The following is an 18,904-nucleotide window of genomic DNA, read 5'->3' as shown; positions in this document are numbered from 1 at the left end:
TTTTGTCTTTTGTTGTAATAGTGGGAAGAATGTGGGCAGGAAGGTTGTGGGAGGAAATGTAAGAACATTAATGTTCTCGTTGTTAGCAGAAAGGCAATCAATGTTCTCTAAAATGAATACAAGTAGAAAAAGTTATTTTTATGACTTTTTACCATTTAAAAAAATTATGAATTCCCTTAGCTTTGGAAGGAATCTTTTAGAATATGTTTATGTTGTGAGGAAATATTGATACAAAGTTCATTCATTGTTTTGGTTTAGCTTGTCTCTTTTTATTCTAAGTTCAGGTACAACTTAATTTATAATTGAGGAAGTTATGATGATCTCCAGAAATGAATTAAATCAGATGCCTGTTTTCCTTCTTTTGACTCTGGCCTCCTTTCCTTTGTTTTTCTTTCTATTATGTCCCTCTTATCCTCTCCTTCTTCTGAACCTTGACAAACCACAAAGCTTGCAAAAATAGCTCTTGAAAGAATTGTTCTGACAGTTGCTTGAATGGCATTTACCAAAAATCCTGAGCAAGAAGCCTGGGAAACCAGCACATTCTCCACCTCTCCCAACCACAAATTTGCAATAGTTTAGAGATTGTTTTTTTTTTTAAGGCAATTCAAGACAGACCATGAGAAAACATAGGCCTCCCTTCTTCTGTAAAACTCCAAACCTCCTTTGGTCTGAGGAGTTACCTGGTTTTCAGGTTTTCTCTGATGTACATTAACTAATAAAGACTTTGTCCTGTATTTGAATCACTTAAACTATTTGTTTCCTTTCTTCATGCCTTGAGACTTGAAAAAAAAAAAAAAGTCAAGTTCAGAGTAGAATGTCTTGTTTTTGCCGGAACACAAAGATGCTGTCTAAAACCCCTGAGTATTGCTTACAAGGGCACTCATTCACCAAGCTGTGGCAATTTATCATCAAAAAGCCTAAAAGCAAGTGTCATTTGATCAAATGTATTAACAGATCCTAAAAGCAAGTGTCATTTAATCAAATGTATTAAAAGATGCTGCTGCTGCTGCTAAGTCGCGTCAGTCGTGTCCAACTCTGTGCGACCCCATAGACGGCAGCCCACCAGGCTCCCCCATCCCTGGGATTCTCCAGGAAGGAGTACTGGAGTGGGTTGCCATTTCCTTCTCCAGGGCATGAAAGTGAAAAGTGAAAGTGGAGTTGCTCAGTCGAGTCCAACTCAGTGACCCCATGGACTGCAGCCAGCCAGGCTCCTCCGTCTATGGGATTTTCCAGGCAAGAGTACTGGAGTGGGGTGCCATTGCCTTCTCCGGTATTAAAAGATAGCTGTAAAATAAAATGTAGTAGTATATGCTTATTTTTCTTAATTGTAATGTATATGGGTAAGTGTTGTTCATGAAGTATATATTGAATTTTTACTGAATACATTGAATTTTATGTAGGAAAGAATGGGATTTTGGGAATTGTGAGCAAACAAAATATTTCCAGGAGAAGAAAGAATTTTATTCAGACTAGGAAGGACTGGTGGAACCTAGTGCTCATACACTAACCAGGTAGAAAAGGAATTCCTGGGAGTGCATGGAGATGGTGGGCCAACCAAAGGACCTAAAGGGGAAAGCAGACTGCACAGACTAAATTCTCATCTCATGAATTACAAAATCTTGGGTGACAGTTTTAATTATAATAAGATATGGATAAGTGAAAGTAAAGTGAAAGTGAAGTCGCTCAGTCGTGTCCAACTCTTTGTGATCCCATGGACTGTAGCCTACCACGCTTTCCTCCATCCATGGGATTTTCCAGGCAAAAATACTGGAGTGGGTTGTCATTTCCTTCTCCAGAGGATCTTCCCAACCCAGGGATCAAACTCTGGTCTCCTGCATTGTAGGCAGACGCTTTACCATTGGAGCCACCAGGGAAAATATGGATAAAGCATCCTCAAATTTCCAGAAGCTCCAACAGATTATATCAGAGCTATGAATAAACTTGAGAAGATAATGGGTTTTACAATGTAGGGTGCAAAAAGTGAAACTTTTCTTTTGGCAGGGAGTGGTGTTGGGGGTGTGTTTTGTTTAAGGGGAGTGAGCTTGAAAAATTCCATTTGCAAGTGAAGGTTAATTGTAAAAAAGAGGGTCCTATGTGTACCATCTAGGTTTGAAAGAGCTTAGACACAACCAGATCTCATGCCATGACTAAGAATCAGTTATTTAGTGCTCCAGAAACTATCATTTTAGCAGATTTATTGGAGATTGTATTTTCTTTTGAGTGTGACAAGATTATTATATCCCTGAGGAGGTAAAATATAAATACAGTGAAAAGTGAAGAAATAAATCAAAATCATATCATCACCACTTTTGTATTAAAGTAAGTAAAAGTAATAAAAATAAATTGTGGAATCATTCTGGTACTCCATGAATGTTGTCTATTTCCCAGGTGATTGGATCAATTAACAAGCTGACAAATTAGACTTGATTTTTATTGAAATGTTTTGGAGAATTTAATTACATTTAAAATCCGTGTGTAAATGTTTTCTGTTTGTGATGTTTAAACGTCTAGAAGATTGTATTAAGTAGATGTATACATTTCAACAAAAATAAAATAGAGAAGCCATAAACATAAGTATTCTTCATAGACAGGTTTGAAATGTTCATAAAACAAAAGCTGACTTTCAACACAACAAAAGATATAATGAAGGACTCACATGAGGCAGTCATGTGATGGGACAGTCTGTACCCTGATTATGGTGATAATTACTTGGACCTGCATATGGGATAAAATTTCATAGTATTACTATTCACTTTCCCAAAATAAGTAATTTTAAGAGAGAGAGTGTGAAAACTGATGAAATCCAGATGTCAGTGTCCTGGTTTTACATGTTCTATGTATTATGTAAGATATTATCATTGGGGGAAGCTGGGTGAAGGGTACATGGAAATTCTTTATACCACTTTTGAAACTTCTTGTGAGTCTTACACTATTTCAAAAAAAAAGCTTATAAAGTATATGTAGAGATATTAGCTATTGCATAAGAAATAGGCATAGGCTGTCTTAGCGGTACAGATAGATGGATCAGCTGAATCTATGTCAGCTTTACCTCATTTGCTTGCTCTGCTTATGAACTCAGGTGTTGACATGACATTGGAGGTAGATCTTGCTGAGTCTGCTAAGGTAGCTGATTATTTTTTACTGGTATTAATATTCTTGTAGGATGTAAATCAACAGGAACAGCTATAAGTGGCAGCACTACAAAATAATCATATAGTGTAATTCTTCTCTCTGGAGGGTACCCCCTTGAAAATGAAATCTTCAGGCATCCTCCTAGACCATTTCTCCACACACAAAAGCTTTTTGGCTATTAAATATGCCACTCTCTCATTTAGAACCACCCAAACGTTTCTCTTGGCATTTAGAAAAAACAAGTCTCCTTACAATATCTCAAGGACTTAAAAAAAAATCTGCTCCAAGAGAAGGAAATGGCAACCCACTCCAGTATTCTTGTCTGGGAAATCCCGTGGATAAAGGAGCCTGGCAGGCTACAGTGCACGAGGTTGCAAGACTCGGACACAATTTAGCAACTAAACCACTACCACCACTTTTGACATTTTTAACTGCATTCTGTACACTCTCCCTCCTCCTCAGAGCATCTTAACTACTTCGGCCCGTTGGCTGTTCCTAGCACACTCCTGCTGGGCTTGCTTCTGCTGCTCCCACTGCCATGTAGTCATCTTTTCCCCGGAGATCTCACTTGTCACTCTCAAGTCTACACTAGACCACTGTACTTTATTTTTCTCTGTAGCATTTATGACTAACTGATATTATTTTGTATATCTATTTATTGATTTTTGAGTCCCTGTCTTGATCCACAGAATCTAATGCATAATTGATGGTCAATAAATTTTCTGAGTGAATGAATGCAAGCTCCTATTAATGGTGCTTTTCGTGAGAAGTATGACTAAGGATGATTATACTTACATTCTATTTCTTATGTTTCAGGGTAGTTTGATATTCTTATGTCAAGCATATGCTAATTTTGCAACTAAGTTCAAGAAAATATACACCCACATACAACATACTTATGTTTGGAACAACAGATGACTACAAAGGTCTCTATATCTTTAGCACTGTAAGATCCTAGATTTTTCCAAGCTTTTCTTGTAAGATTTAAGGAAGGGTTGCATGGCACAGTTTAGTTCTAAATGGGAAAGTATCAAGGTAAAAATCAATTCCACTTTTCAATTGTGAATTAATATAAAAGCACGAATCATTGTCAATATGTAAGAGCCTGCCCAGATATCACTCAATACATAGATTAATATGAGCACCTGTGTTTTCACCTTTAATTCCTACAAAGAATAGGTCAAGGACATTAAGAATCTCTGAACACCAATCATCCTTGGGAGAAAATAGAGGCAGTATCATTCTGGAAGATGGAGGTGGGTATTGTGTGATGACTGCTTGCAGATTGATTCTTTCTTTCTCCATCTGGTCTCCACAAACAGAAAAGCAAAATATGTGCTCCTATATCTTGGCCCTCATTTTGACCATAATGATTGTTATATTTGAATGATTTGACTTATCTTTCAGAAGTAGGGAGAGTTCAAATAAAGTGATCATCAAATTTTTGGTATGCCCTTTCCTTTTCCATAAAATGTCTAGGCATTTTTCAAGGATATAGAGGATACTCCAAGACAAGATTAAGGCAGAAGACAAAGAAAGGGTCAAAGGGGCATGAATAAAAAATGGAAGCAGAAGTGAGAGTTAAACAAAACTGTGCCTCTCAGAGACCTATGCTGTTTGCAAATGGGGTGCAAATATTGGCTGTAACCTTTCAGAAATCCAGTATAGAAAGAGAAACTAAATTAGTTACACCTTTTGCAATATTTCTAACATAAGTTAAATCAAATCAACTGCTTTGTCAATTCACTGCTATTCCCCATAGCAAAGCAGAAAGGGATTTCTGAAAGTTTCTGTAAAGAAGATGTTATTTTGAATTTTCTTGCCATGATGTTTAACTTCATTTCTTTCAATATAGGGCAATGGCATAACTCCAAGATGCAATTAGGTTGAAACAATTATCTGGCAATGGAAGTGATGGTGGAGTGTGAAGTGGGGGTGGAGGTTGTGAATGACACTTTAATATAAATATATGAGCCTTTAACATAATCATATACATTTTCTTTCTTCAGTCATTCCAGAATGGAAATTGGCAGGAGTACCTTTTTTTTTTTTTTCTGTACCAAATTAGCATCTGCCCCTAGGACTGAGGGAAACAGAACTGGGGAGACGGATAGTTAAAAGCCAGTAAGAATCATTATTTCTGCCTCACTGGTCAGGCATATTTTGAGCAAATGAGTCAGCATAGTGTGAGAGGCATGTTGGGGCTAGACTTTATCAGAAGTTACATAAATTTTTCAGAGTGACTAAAGCTGTTCTGGCTAGTTATTTAAAGCTTTGGAGAGCAGAAGGACTGAGGGGGTAGGAGGGGGAAACTGAACTTATTTTGTACCCAAGACAGTTCTGATTGGGCAACTTCTCTGCTCTAGTTCTCTCGGAAATGCCCTCTTTCCGGGGTTTATAATGTCACTGTCTTAAGTTTAAGTTGTTCAAATTGTCCAAAACTCCATGAGTTCTCAACTCTGAAATGAATATCTGACAAAGATCCCAGCTTGTAAAATCCATTCTTCCATATCAGATCAGTTGCCCTGGGCATTTACTGGCCCTTAGGGGCTATCTTGGTGATTAGTTCTGATTCCTCAGGCATTAACTAAGTATGAACTCTGTACTTGATATGCATGCGGTTCTTAAAGAGATGACAAAGCTCAAAACATATTTTCTGTCCTCAGGAAGCTCATGATAAAGGGGCAAAGATGGTATGAAGGTAATTAACACTCAGAGTGGGAAGTAGAATGTGATCAAGCAGAAACAGACCAGGGGTTCTGGAGGTAGGAGAGAAGAGAATGCATGTTTTGGGAAGGTTCTCCTGTGTCTCTTTTCCTGAGGCGTCTTAGCCTGGAGCAGATGCTCAAAATGGAGCAGACAATCAAATTGGCTAGACACAGAGAGATGTTAACTGGAAGAAAGAGCTGAGTATGAAGAGATGGAGATGGGCAGGGAAGGCATCCAAGGAGAGAAAGACACAGGGAGCCCATCCAGCCCACATGAGGAAGGAAGGCCAAAGCTCCTCTTCCTCACAAGACCTTGGGAGGCTCCATTTTATTCACCTCATGACTGCTTTGATTACCATGACATTGTGAATTTATGGTCACTTCTGTATAATTTAAAGGTTAGACATTTCAATAGGCTAGACTGTCCATGATACAGAACTGTCCTCAAGCTCTAGCTAGCTCATTCTCCTACATACTAAGTGATCCTCTCCTGCAACAGTCAGGAATAACATTATTTTCTCAAGTGTTGGTGACATGTGTAGGCACAATATCACTAATGAGATGGTGAAATTGTCAGATGACACAGAGGCTTCCCAAGACAGGTGGTTCTTGTTAAGATGCCACAAATCTATTTGTCTCCTTCACCCCAAAACACCATTCACTCACCCAAAGCCCTAAACCCCAAACAGTTTATCAATCTGCAAGGGAATAAAGGGTAACCTTTATTATAATTATAAGGCAGGCTGTAAATAAACCTCCAAGTAATATATTCAGATGTGTGCTTCCAAGGTTAGTTTAATATGCCTAATGTGGGGAAGGGCATTTTATGTGAGAAAAATGTTTTGCAAGGAGAACAAAGGGAGTGGAGGAGGCTGTCAAGCCTTGGAGAAAGTATTACTCATCTCAGAGGCCTCTAGCTAGGATGACAAGAGAGAGTCAGGCAATTAAAGAAACACTCTCACCTTTAGAGAAGTTCAATCTAGTTTGTTTTGAGTATTAATTTATTATGGGGAAATTTTCAACTATAACCTCTTATGTAAGAAGTATTAAAAGATTTTCAAAATAAATAAAATCTGGATTTGCATTTCTATGATGATGGGCCCACAGGACATAAAATATCAGCACTGATTGCTCTGGATTCTCCCCACTCCAAAGAGTCCACATTCTGAGCTTTAGTCCTTCTCAGGCACCATGGCCAGAGTCCCTACCCATCTGGCTGCCAGGGACAGAACCACAGGCTCCAGTATTTGGGGAAACCACTGCCTCCATTCTCTTCTATGTACTGAGAATCTTTCAAAGGCACTCCCTCTCTCCCCTGCTATGTAACATAACCTCAGTGAGTTTTGTTGTTTATTCATTGCTAAGTCATGTCTGATTCTTTGCAACTCCATGGACTGCAGCAGGAGAGGCTCCTCTACCCTCCAGTGTCTCCTGTAATTTCCTCAAATTCATGTCCATTGAGTCAGTGATTCTATCTAACCCTCTTGTCCTCTGCTGCCCCCTTCTCCTTTTGCCTTCAGTTTTTCCCAGCATCAAGGTCTTTTCCCAATGAGTCAGTTCTTTGCATCAGGTGGCCAAATTATTGGAGCTTCAGCTTCAGCAATAGTCCTTCCAGTGGATATTCAAGGTTGATGTCCATTAGGGCTGTTGGTTTGATCTCCTTGCTGTCCAAGCAACTCTCAAGAATATTCTCCATCACCACAATTCAAAAGCGTTAATTCTTTGGCACTCAGCCTTCTTTATGGTCCAACTCACATATCTGTACATGACTACTAGAAAAACCTTAGTGTTGACTATACATGCATTTGTTGGCAAAGTGATGTCTCTGCTTTTTAATATGCTGTCTAGGTTTGTCATAGCTTTCCTTCCAAGGAGCAAGCATATTTTAATCTCATGGCTGCAGTCACTATACTCAATGATTTTGGAAGCCAAGAAAATTGTCACTGTTTCCATATTTTCCCCTTCTATTTGCCATGAAGTGATGGAACTGGATGCCATGATCTCAGTTTTTTGAATTGAGTTTTAAGCCAGCTTTTCACCCTCATCAAGAAGCTCTTTAGTTCCTCTTCACTTTCTGCCCTTAGAGTGGTATCAGCTGCATATCTGAGGTTGTTGATATTTCTCCCAGAAATCTTGATTCCAGCTTGTGACTCATCCAGTCTGGCGTTTCTCATGATGTACTCTGCATGTAGGCTAAATAAACAGGGAGACAATATACAGTCTTGTCTTACTCCTTTCCCAGTTTTGAACCAGTCAGCTGTTCTATATATGGTTCTAACTGTTGCTTCTTGACCCGCATACAGATTTCACAGGAGACAAGTGAGGTGGTCTGGTATTCCCATCTCTTGAAAAATTTTCCAGTTTGTTGTGATCCACACAGTCAAAGACTTTAGCATAGTCAATGAAGCAGTAGATGTTTTTCTAAAATTCTCTTGCTTTCTCTATGATTCAATAGATGTTGGCAATTTGATCTCTGATTCCTCTGCCTTTCCTAAACTCAGCTTGTACATCTAGAAGTTCTTGGTTCATGTACTGCTGAAGCGTAGCTTGAAAGATTTTGGCTTTATAAGATCATAACTTTATAAGCATGCAAAATGAGCACAATTGTATTGTAATTTGAACAATCTTTGACACTGTCCTTTTTTGGGATTGGAATGAAAATTGACCTTTTCTAGTCCTGTGGCCACAGTTGAGTCTTCCATATTTGCTGGCATATTGAGTGCAGCACTTTAACAGCATCCATATTTTAGGATTTTTAATAGCACAGCTGGAATTCCACCACCTCCTCTAGCTTTGTTCATAGTAATGCTTCCTAAGGACCACTTGACTTCATCCTCCAGGATGTCTTGCTCTAGGTGAGTGACCATAGTGTTGTGGTTATCTGGGTCATTTAAAACATTCTTTTTATAGTTCTTCTATGTATTCTTGCCACCTCTTCTTAATCTGTCTGCTTCTGTTAGGTCCTTACCATTTCTGTCCTTTATCATGCCCATCCTTGCTCAAAATGTTCCCTTGATATCTCTGATTTTCTTGAAGAGATCTCTAGTCTTTCCCATTCTATTGTTTTCCTCTATTTCTTTGCATTGTTCATTTAAGAAGTCTTTCTTATCTCTCTTTGCTATTCTCTGGAATTCTGCATTCCTTTGGGCTTTCTCTTTCTCTTTCTCCTTTGCCTTTCACTTCTTTTTTTTCTGAACTATTTGTAAAGCTTTCTCAGACAACCACTTTGCCTTCTTGCATTTGTTTTTCTTGGGGACGGTTTGGTCACTGACTTCTGTACAATAATATGAACCTGCGTCCATAGTTCTTCAGGCACTCTGTCTACCAGATATAATCCCTTGAAGCTATTTGCCACCTCCACTGTATAATCATAAGGGATTTGATTTAGGTCATACCTGAGTCTAGTGGTTTTCACCACTTTCTTCATTTTAAGCCTGAATTTTGCAATAAAGAGCATATGATCTGAGCCATAGTCAGCTCCCAGCTTGTTTTGCTGACTGTATAGAGTTTCTCTCATCTTTGGCTGCAAAGAGTATAATTGATCTGATTTCAATACTGACCATTTGGTGAAGTCCATGTGTAGAATCATCTCTTGGGTTGTTGAAAAAGGATGTTTGCTATGATCTGTGTGTTCTCTTGATAAAACTATGTTAGCCTTTGCCCTACTTCATTTTGTACTCCAAGGCCAAACTTGCCTGTTACTCCAGGTCACTTGACTTCCTACTTTTGCATTTCAAGCCCCTATGATGTGAAGGCCACTTTTTTTTTTTTTGGTGTTACTTCTGGAAAGTCTTGTAGGCCTTCATATATCTGGTCAACTTCTGCTTCTTCAGCATTAGTGGTTGCAGCATAGACTTGGATTATTGTGATGTTGAATGGTTTAGGAAGTCTTTATCTTGCTTCTTCAAATTTTTATTCTCACCATCTATCAGGACTCTAAGTCTAAGTTTCTGGAGAGCAGCCTCTCTTCCAAGTATTTAAGAAAATCTGAACTCACTGACCCCTTCATAGATCACAGCCTTGTCATGGCAAAGGGGCATATGTAACTCAATGAAGCTATGAGCCATGCCCTGCAGGGCCACCCAAGATGAATGGATCATAGTGAAGAGTTCTGACAAAACGTGGTCCCCTGGAGGAGGGAAGTAGGAAGCCTCTCATCCTTTCCAAATCTTTTAAGACAGAGAACAAATACAAATTAATATCTACAAAAGTTACCCTGCCCTAACGGTCTTCTCCAAAACCCTCCATGCCCAGTGAGCACTGGAGAATGCTGATCTCTCCAGTGCTGATGATCACTGAAGTGTAAGGCATTGTGTTAAGCCCTGGGCTGAGAGATAGGACTTCAATCTGCTGCCAGTGAGTTTATTGTTTAAGGGGCACTAGCCATGCCCACAACTCCAAAATCAGTACTTGGGATAAATGCTATAATGGAGGAAGGTACGGTGAGAGGAGCATACAACTGGAACCATTCATCAGAGGAGCAGCAGAGATGGAGGATATACTATTTGGACTGCAGATGGTATCAATGTCCAATATGACTGGGCTCAGCAAAAACCCAGTGTGTGGGGGGTGGGGGAGGTTGCAGAATTGTTCAGAGTAGAAGGCACAGCATAGGTAAAGCTATCAAACAAAGGAGAATCCAGCATGTTATGGGAATAAAGGGTATCACTGGTCAGGTTCCCTAGGAAACAGACTCTGAATCAGAGATTTGCATGCAGGAAGCTTACTGGGGAGTCATCCCAATGGGAACACAGACTTGAGAGGGATATGGAAGCAGGATTGAGCAAGTTAAACTGCAAGGTCATTGCAGCAGAAGTCTTGGCAGACCTCATTGGGAGTCTAGAACTGGGATGGCTCTGCAGAAGGGTCTCAATGGGCAAGGGAGCCAAGTCTTACAGGACTGGGCTTTTCTTGGTAAGGGGGTATGTAACATTGGGAAGGGAAATTGCTTTTGACAAAAGGCAATGCCTGGGAAGCACTCAGCTATGAGCCTGGGGCAGACAACACTCCCAGGAGCTAGGGGAGGGAGTTCCTCCAACCTGAAGGAGGGGATCTGGGTGATAACCCATTGCATCCACTGCGGTGGCCATAACTCAGCACTGCTGTGTCATGTGGTGGGGCAAGAGAAGACTAAGTATTAGTCAGGGTATGCTCAGCTATGCTGCAGTAACAGAAACTCTCAACTCTCATAACATAACAAAGCTTTCTTTCTTGTGCATGACTCTTTTCTCAGGGTTGGGCAGTTACCTGTGGTGACTTAGGGATTCGGACTCCTTCAGTCTATCCAGAGCTACAGCAAAAGAGAAAGAGGGAGACAGGACGATCATGCAAGGGCTTTATGGTCTTGTCTGGAAGACATATATCGTGCTTCCTCCTACATTCCACTGGTGAGATTCAGCCACATGGGCACAACTTAATTGCAAGAGAGACTTGGGCATATACTCTTCTATATGTCCAGGAAAAGGAAATGGGGTTGGTAGCATCTAGCCAATCTCTGGAGAAGGAAATGGCAACACACTCCAGTATTCTTGCCTGGAGAATCCCAGGGAGAGAGGAGCCTGGTGTGCTGCCGTCTATGGGGTCGCACCGAGTCGAACACGACTGAAGCGACTTAGCAGCAGCAGCAGCAGCCAGTCTCTGGCTCAGGCAACTGTGTTTGGTGTCCAGTCTAGAGAAAGATTACTGGGTAGCATTCACTTGCTAACATCCAGTACTGAAGAGGACAATTCAAGACTTTTCCTTTGTTTATAAGTATTAATATTTTAATATTGTTCAGATTTGTGTTTTCCTCAGCAACATCAAGAATTGCTCTAAAATTATAGAAAGGTGAAAGGGTTAGTCACTCAATCATATCTGACTCTTTGCCCCCTGCCAGGCTCTTCTGTCCATGGGATTCTCCAGGCAAGAATACTGCAGTGGGTTGTTTTCTTAAAACTTGAAAAATCTCATGAAGCATACATTGCAAATGACTTATTAAAATGAGCACAGCAATGTTTTTAAGCTATGACCAATCCTCCCTTCCTGGCTGGTATTTTGATATTTTTGTGCAGAACATCTGTCAACCCAGCTGTGAAGGAAGGTAGAGGGCTGCTGGGAAGGGGTATCTTGGGTCAGGGGCAGTTCTCGAGCCTTTTGACTCAAGCCTCTTGACCTACAGACTCTTGAGCCTTTCCAAGGGCATTGAGCATTACTCTGAGGGAAATGTAAGTCTGAAGGTTCAAACAGGATGATAATCTGACACCTCCTTTTAGAATATGGTCACCATAGAAGCAGGCAACACATGATGAATATATGACCAAAAGAAGATCAGAATGTATGTTTGCCAGAAATTTGTTTGTAGTTTAAATCATGATATCAGGTTATTGCTATTTATAATAGTTCAACTTAATCCAAAGGAAAATTCCTTTTGTGTAACCATCTTACTTGAGCTACTTCCAGAATTAAATTTGACCAAAGGAAGCCACTGAAGACAGAATTTCAAAAATATCTGTCTTGCATGCAGTCTTCCTAACAACTTTCTCCTCTTATCAATGTAGAGAGCTGATGTTCCACCGAATTCTAGACAGTCCTTTAGGACCTCTTATCCTATTGGAAATCCAGGATTACAAGGCTCTTCCAATAGTGATTTGATGGCAAAGGAAAGGCCAGGTGAACCTGCACCCTGATGGGAGGGAGTGATGTTGTTTCCTGAATCACAGTAGAGTAAAACCCTTAATAACTGGTTTTCTTCTGCTTATTAGACTTAGCTGGAAACGACCATCTGGCAAGAAGCTTTTCTGTGTCTTCCTCCTTCCTCCCATTCCTGAAGCATTCTGACTGGGGCCAGTACTTTATGGTTGTTGGGTCTTTATTTTTCTGCAGGCAATAACTGTGTAAGAACAGGGGCCTCGCCTTCTATGTGTTATTTGCCCTATAGTATTTGGTGGGCTTCCCCAATGGCTCTGTGGTAAAGAATTCACCTGCAATACAGGAAATGTAGGAAACATTGATTCAATCCCTGGGTTGGGAAGATCTCCTGAAGGAGGAAATGGCAACTTACTCCAGTATTCTTGCCTGAAAACTCCCATGGACAGCAGAGCCTGGTGGGTTATGGTCCAAAAGGTTGCAAAGAGTTGGACACAACCAAGCAACTGAACACACACAAACAGTATTTGGTGGAGCTCCTTACTCTCTGCAGAGAATAAATAACTATTTTTTACAAGGGTAGGAGTGGCAGCCACGATTGCTCCACAATTACTTAAGTAATTGTTTCTTACTGCTACCCCCATTGAGTAGATCACTTAGCCTTTCTAGTCCTCATCTGCAATGAGATCAGACATTCTCTAGACATCTTTTAGCTTGCAAGTTGATGAATACAACAATTCGGTTTTGGGAAGAGTCTGTGGTGCAATGCTGCTCTGGAGTGAGGAAGATCTGTATTTGAATCCCAACTCTTCTACCAGCTGCGTAACTCAGGCAAGTCACTTAACCCCTCTAAGGAAAAAGTTTTCAATTTTGTGACTTACAGACAGCATGAAGCAAACACAGACTTAATAACATGAGACTAGCAGTAATACCAGACTAACTATGTGTTACCACATCCAGAAGTTCTAAATGCAAACTAATGATTGTGGCAAAAGTACATTCAGGTTTTTGACACCTACTGTGGCTAGGCTCTTAAGATGATGCTGGATATGAAAAATGCCTAAGTTTACCCATAATCCAGACAATTAAATGGATGATTATAATAAATTATGATGAAAATGCAATAGATCATGTTTTATTTGGGTTGTCTTCTTCATAAGTGTTGGTTGCTCAGTCGTGTCCAACTCTTTGAGACCCAGTGGACTGCAGCCTACCAGGCTTCTCTGTCTACGGAATTCTCCAGGCAAGAATACTAACCCAGGGATTGAACCTGGGTTTCCTGCATTGAAGGCAGGTTCTTTACCTTAAGCCACCAGGCTGGTAATAGCAGGCAAAGAGAAAACAGTTCTGCAATGTAGGAATCATTTTACCAAGTGTAAAGCCAGAAAGCTGTACTTTTAAATATTTGAACAAAACTTTGTAAAGCTGATCTGGGCCTAGACTTCACCAATGATGTTGCATGTGCTGATGTGTGTGTATGCGTGCATGTGTGACTCTGTGTGTCTCTGTGTATGCATGACTGTATGTGTCACACATGCGCACACACTTGCCTCTTTCCAGCAGACACCCCCCAGATTTTGCAGACATGTTCACGCACTCGGATGGCAAGAGCATCAGCAGCTGTCATCTTTTCACACCAAGAGAAGTAGAGCATGAACACACCTATGTAACAAGAAAACACATCCCTCATCAGCTCCGAGGAAAGGACAGATGACAAATAACTATATTTCTAAAGCTGGAAACACTGTCTGCATCTTCCAAGCAATGCTGGTAAAAGGTTCACTTGCTCATAAATACAGAGACTCAGCTGGCAGAAAGGGGTGGATTTTCCCAGCAAGATGCCCCTAAATGGCAACTGCCTGATGGAAAAAGATATGTGAGATGCTGAGTTAATTTAGCTGTTATTTGTACCCTGCTTGGCGCCCTGGTTGGGTCCAGTCCTGGAATACAAATGTGAGCTAGAGGCAGCAGGCTCCTATGTATGGTTTCCGCATATGGAAGATCTGGGCTGGGGCTAAGCCCCTGAAGCTCGTGGGTGGGGTCTTTAGGAGATCTCTGTCCTCCCTGAACTCAATCTCCGCAGAGTGTGAAGATCCATTGTGAACCTCGTGCTTTAGGAACTTTGTAGGACTGGATGATATTTTGAGATGTTATTTTATTTGTTGTGTGTTTGCTGTCTCTGATTTTCCCTTTTTCTCTTTGGCCCATTTCTACAGGCTACCTGTGCTTCACTGCACAGATAAGGTATGTGGCCGAGAAGAAAGCAGAAGTCACTGACAAGAACACCTGGCTGTTTCTTTATAAACACAGAGAGTCTAGGGGTTTGTGAAAAAAGTAAAGGGATGAAGCATGCTCATTGGCAGAGGCACAGTGACATGGAGATAAAGGGAGAGTCGGGCTCACCAGTGTCCTACCCTACAAAGACTTGAGCTGCAGGAAGAGAAAGGTGGAGTACAAAACGTCTGGCACAGTGGGGATCAGCTTGGCTTCCTAGTAGCATCCTGATGAGGGGCCAAGACCCCAGAAAGGATGCTGTGTGCAGCGTCTCAGCAGACAGGGCCACAGGTGATGTTTCCAAAGGAGACCAGGTATGCCCAGGTCCAAAGACTGGATGTCCCTACCCATCACCAGGCAATCCACCTAGGCTTAACCCTGAGGATGACTAAGGTCAAGTTTCACAGTGGTTTCTGAAGAATAAAGAAATGCAATATATTTTTTTTGCACACCTGATTTTGTGAGCTGGCATTTCTACCTGCTACATATGGATCACCAACATTTTCCAGACTAGCAACTGGTCTTTATTGGAATGCTCATATATAGCATCCAATGCTAAGAATCTCTTAGAAAGGGCAGGAAACCTGTTCATAGGAAGTGTGGGAACCAAGAAAGGCTTCCTAGAAGAAATAATTATTAAATAAAGACTAGCCATATGTAAGGAGTTCAAGGTAAGAGAGGAATGTTAGGAGAAAGAGAATGGCAGAGCTGGGTGGGAAAAGAGGGAAGGTGTGAAGTGTTAGAGGTATTTTCTAAAAAGAATACATTTAACAAACTTATAGTGCTTACTGTAACCAGCCCCATGGAGTAGATAGTATTATTATCTACATTTTACAGATAGGGACACTGAGGCACATGGATGTTAAGAAATTTGCCTGAGAAGTTCATTGTGGCTGCCCTTACCTTAGAGTGATTGTCTATATCATGGCTTCATGGGTGCTGTGGGGTCAGGAGAGCCATGGTCGCAAATAGCAAGAATCTAGAAACAGGGTTCAATAGGCCGACTACTATGATGGTGCCTTGATGAAGAACTTGGACCCCTGGTCAAGATCAATGAAGTACTGCTCTGTCCTTAGGTCTGGGCCCAAAGAGTCAATTTTCCTCAAAAATCCCCTTTGCTCCAAGCAGTTCTCAATCACTCGATCCCATGTTTATGCCAATGGTTTGCTGAGCAAGGCTTTTTCACAGAGAGAATTTAAAAGAGAACCAGCAGTCAAGACTCAACTCAAATTATCATATATTTTGAGTGAAAAAGTTCAAAAAAACAATTCTTAATTTGCAGATACATCATGATCATCTCATGAATAAGTTAAATAAAGCATAGCTTGGAGAATGATAACCAACCTGAAAATAATTTATGTTTCAAATCAGTGATTATGGCATCCCACCCCAACAACTATTTATTTATTAGCTTTTGTCCTATAGCTTCATTCCCTGCCTTCTTCTGTTTTTGGATTGATGTTCTCTTGCTTTGCAATTTCCTTGCCTTCTTTATTCGGTTTATTTGATGAGATTTGGTGAGATGAGGACATATTTTAAAATAAATGTCTACAATAATATTTGGGTAAATTTTGAATTTTATGATCATATGCCTCTACTGGAATTTTGTAATTAAGATACTTGTGAGGAGGATTATGCCAAGCAAAGTTTGTATGGAGCCAAGTACTGTCAAGTAGGACAGCTAAGTCCTGTCATACTCCTGTCATCTATTTATAGGAGAGAATTTAGTTTATAATGATCATCCTGAGGCTTATCCTAAAGTCTCAGAAGGCAACTGAAAATTACAGACCATCAATATACTTTTGAGAGACTTTATTTTTGGGGGCTCCAAAATCACTGCAGGTGGTGATGGCAGCTCTGAAATTATAAGACACTTGCTCCTTGGAAGAAAAGCTATGACCAACCTAGACAGCATATTGAAAAGCAGAGACATTACTTTGCCAACAAAGGTCCTTCTAGTCAAAGCTATGGTTTTTCCAGTAGTCATGTATGGATATGAGAGTTGGACTATAAAGAAAGCTGAGCACCAAAGAGTTGATGCTTTTGAACTGTGGTGTTGGAAAAGACTCTTGAGAATCCCTTGGACTGCAAGGAGATCCAACCAGTCCATCCAAAAGGAAATCAGTCCTGAATATTCATTGGGAGGACTGATGTTGAAGCTGAAACTCCAATAATTTAGCCACCTGATGTGAAGAACTGACTCATTGGAAAAGACCCTGATGCTGAGAAAGATTGAAGGCTGGAGGAGAAGGGGATGACAGAGGATGAGATGGTTGGATGGCATCACTGACTGGATGGACATGAGTTTGAACAAGCTGTAGGAGTTGGTGATGGTCAGGGAAGCCTGGCGTGCTGCAGTCCATGACATCGCAGAGTCAGACACAACTGAGCGACTGAACTGAATATACTTGGGTGTCATGATAAATATTCATTCATTCATTCATCGAGCACTTTTGAGTGCCAAGTCTAGGCCAGTCCCAATATGTCTTTGATCTGCTATCAGCCAACTAACAAGTATTCAGACACATAAACTCTAAAATAGATATTTGTGTGAAGTACTGTCTGTGTCAACAATGTTTCTTCAGAGGAAGGGAACTTCAGGCCAGCCCTTGAAAGATAAGAAAAGACAGAATAAAATTTATGTAAGGGGAACATACAAAGTCATGGAGGTACAGTAAAGAGGTAAGAGGCTATGGAACACTTAGAGATTATGGTAGCTAGCTTCTAATTTGGCTTCCAATAATCCTTATCTCCAATATTCATGCCCTTGTATAGTCCCCTCCCACACTGAAGCAAAGCTAGTAGTGTACTGTAGAAATTATGGTATGTGACCAATACAGTTAGTTATGAAAGACATTGTATCTTCCACCTTGGTCTTTGGATTGCCCACTCTAGAAGTCAGCTCCCATATTTTAAGTACCTTGTGGAAAGACTCTAAGGAGAGGAAATAAGGCCTTCCACCAACACTCATGGCACAGTGTGTGCCATGAGAATGGCACACACTGGAGGATTTACAACCTCCAGTCCAAGTCAAGGCTTCACAGACTATAGTCCAGCAGACCTCTAACTAAAAATTTAAAAGAAATGCTGTGCCAGAATTCCAAATTCAAGCTTCTCTGGATGTCATGACACATAGGAACCATAAGATAATAAATAATTGTTGTTGTTTAAAGCCACTAAGTTTGGGATGATTTGTTGAACATCCATGGATAAGAAATATAAAACATATCAGTGGTTTTTAGCTCTATCAGCGGGACATGCCCTTCTTGTCTGTCCTGGGGGAAGATGTTTCCAGAACTCAAGGGAACTCGAGTTCCATGGTGAATGGAGTCTTGGAGAGGGAGTAGGTAGATTTCACTTCTCCCATAATCTCCATTTGCACCACTACACAAGCCACTCAGAATTAACATAAAATCTACATACAGTAATGTGGTGGAACCTTGACTTCAAACATAACAAACTCCCTGGTCTCCTTTGAAAGGTCAGTTTGTGGTTTTTCTATCAGGTTCCCCAAGCCTCTCCTGGAGAATGCCCTACTACAGGCATTTCCCTCCTGCAAGAAAATGAGTTCTCCATTTCACAGTATGGAATCCCTGCTTTCTTTACTTGAGAAATTCTTTCTTTGCCAAGTGCCTGCTCAAAAGTTTCCTCCTTAATTAAAGTGTCACTTATCTGAGTTTTCGCCTCTTTCTTAGGACTTCCACAGACTTTTGTTCATATCTCCATGACGTTTTTTAAAATTTATTTTAATTCATTTTGCTACAAGATTATATTTTATAAGTGGGTGGGCTTCATGCTTTATATGTAACCCCAACAGTTTACAAGTACCTAAGGACATAGTAGGTGCTTACTTTGTAGAATGGTAGTGGAAACTGGGCAGGTTAAAGCCAACCAGCAGTCTCCTGTCTTTTGAGACTACATGAATTTTTTTTGTATCACATGTTGCCTCTCACTCTGTCATTTAGCTCATTTAGTCTCTGAACATGGACTGTTTCATTTCCTCCTCTTTTGCCTGGCAAACTCCTGCATATCCTTCAAGATTTGGCTTAGGTATCATCCACCAAACTTAGGAAGCCTTCTTTGACCCTTTCAGGTAGTTTTAGACACTCCTTGTTAGGAATTTCTATAGATGTCTGTGAACATACTGCACATATTACTGTACATTG

The 18,904-nt window shown here is 40.5% G+C and overlaps 1 long non-coding RNA gene across 1 annotated transcript in view; it reads left to right on the top strand.

Moving 5' to 3' along the window:
• LOC145523625 (uncharacterized) overlaps positions 1–15,187 on the top strand; it is a 68,111-nt gene extending 52,924 nt beyond the window's left edge. The window contains exons 7-9 of the long non-coding RNA XR_014066790.1: positions 4,307–4,388; positions 11,074–11,227; positions 14,681–15,187. This is a non-coding gene — a long non-coding RNA (uncharacterized LOC145523625). The remainder of the gene's footprint in view (positions 1–4,306; positions 4,389–11,073; positions 11,228–14,680) is intronic.
• Positions 15,188–18,904: the final 3,717 nt, after the last annotated feature.

The sequence above is a fragment of the Giraffa tippelskirchi genome, chromosome 10, assembly GCF_054371585.1.
Source record: "Giraffa tippelskirchi isolate mGirTip1 chromosome 10, T2T-mGirTip1v1.2.pri, whole genome shotgun sequence".
Taxonomy (NCBI): Eukaryota; Metazoa; Chordata; class Mammalia; order Artiodactyla; family Giraffidae; genus Giraffa; species Giraffa tippelskirchi.
This window is presented reverse-complemented; position numbering and strand designations above follow the sequence as displayed.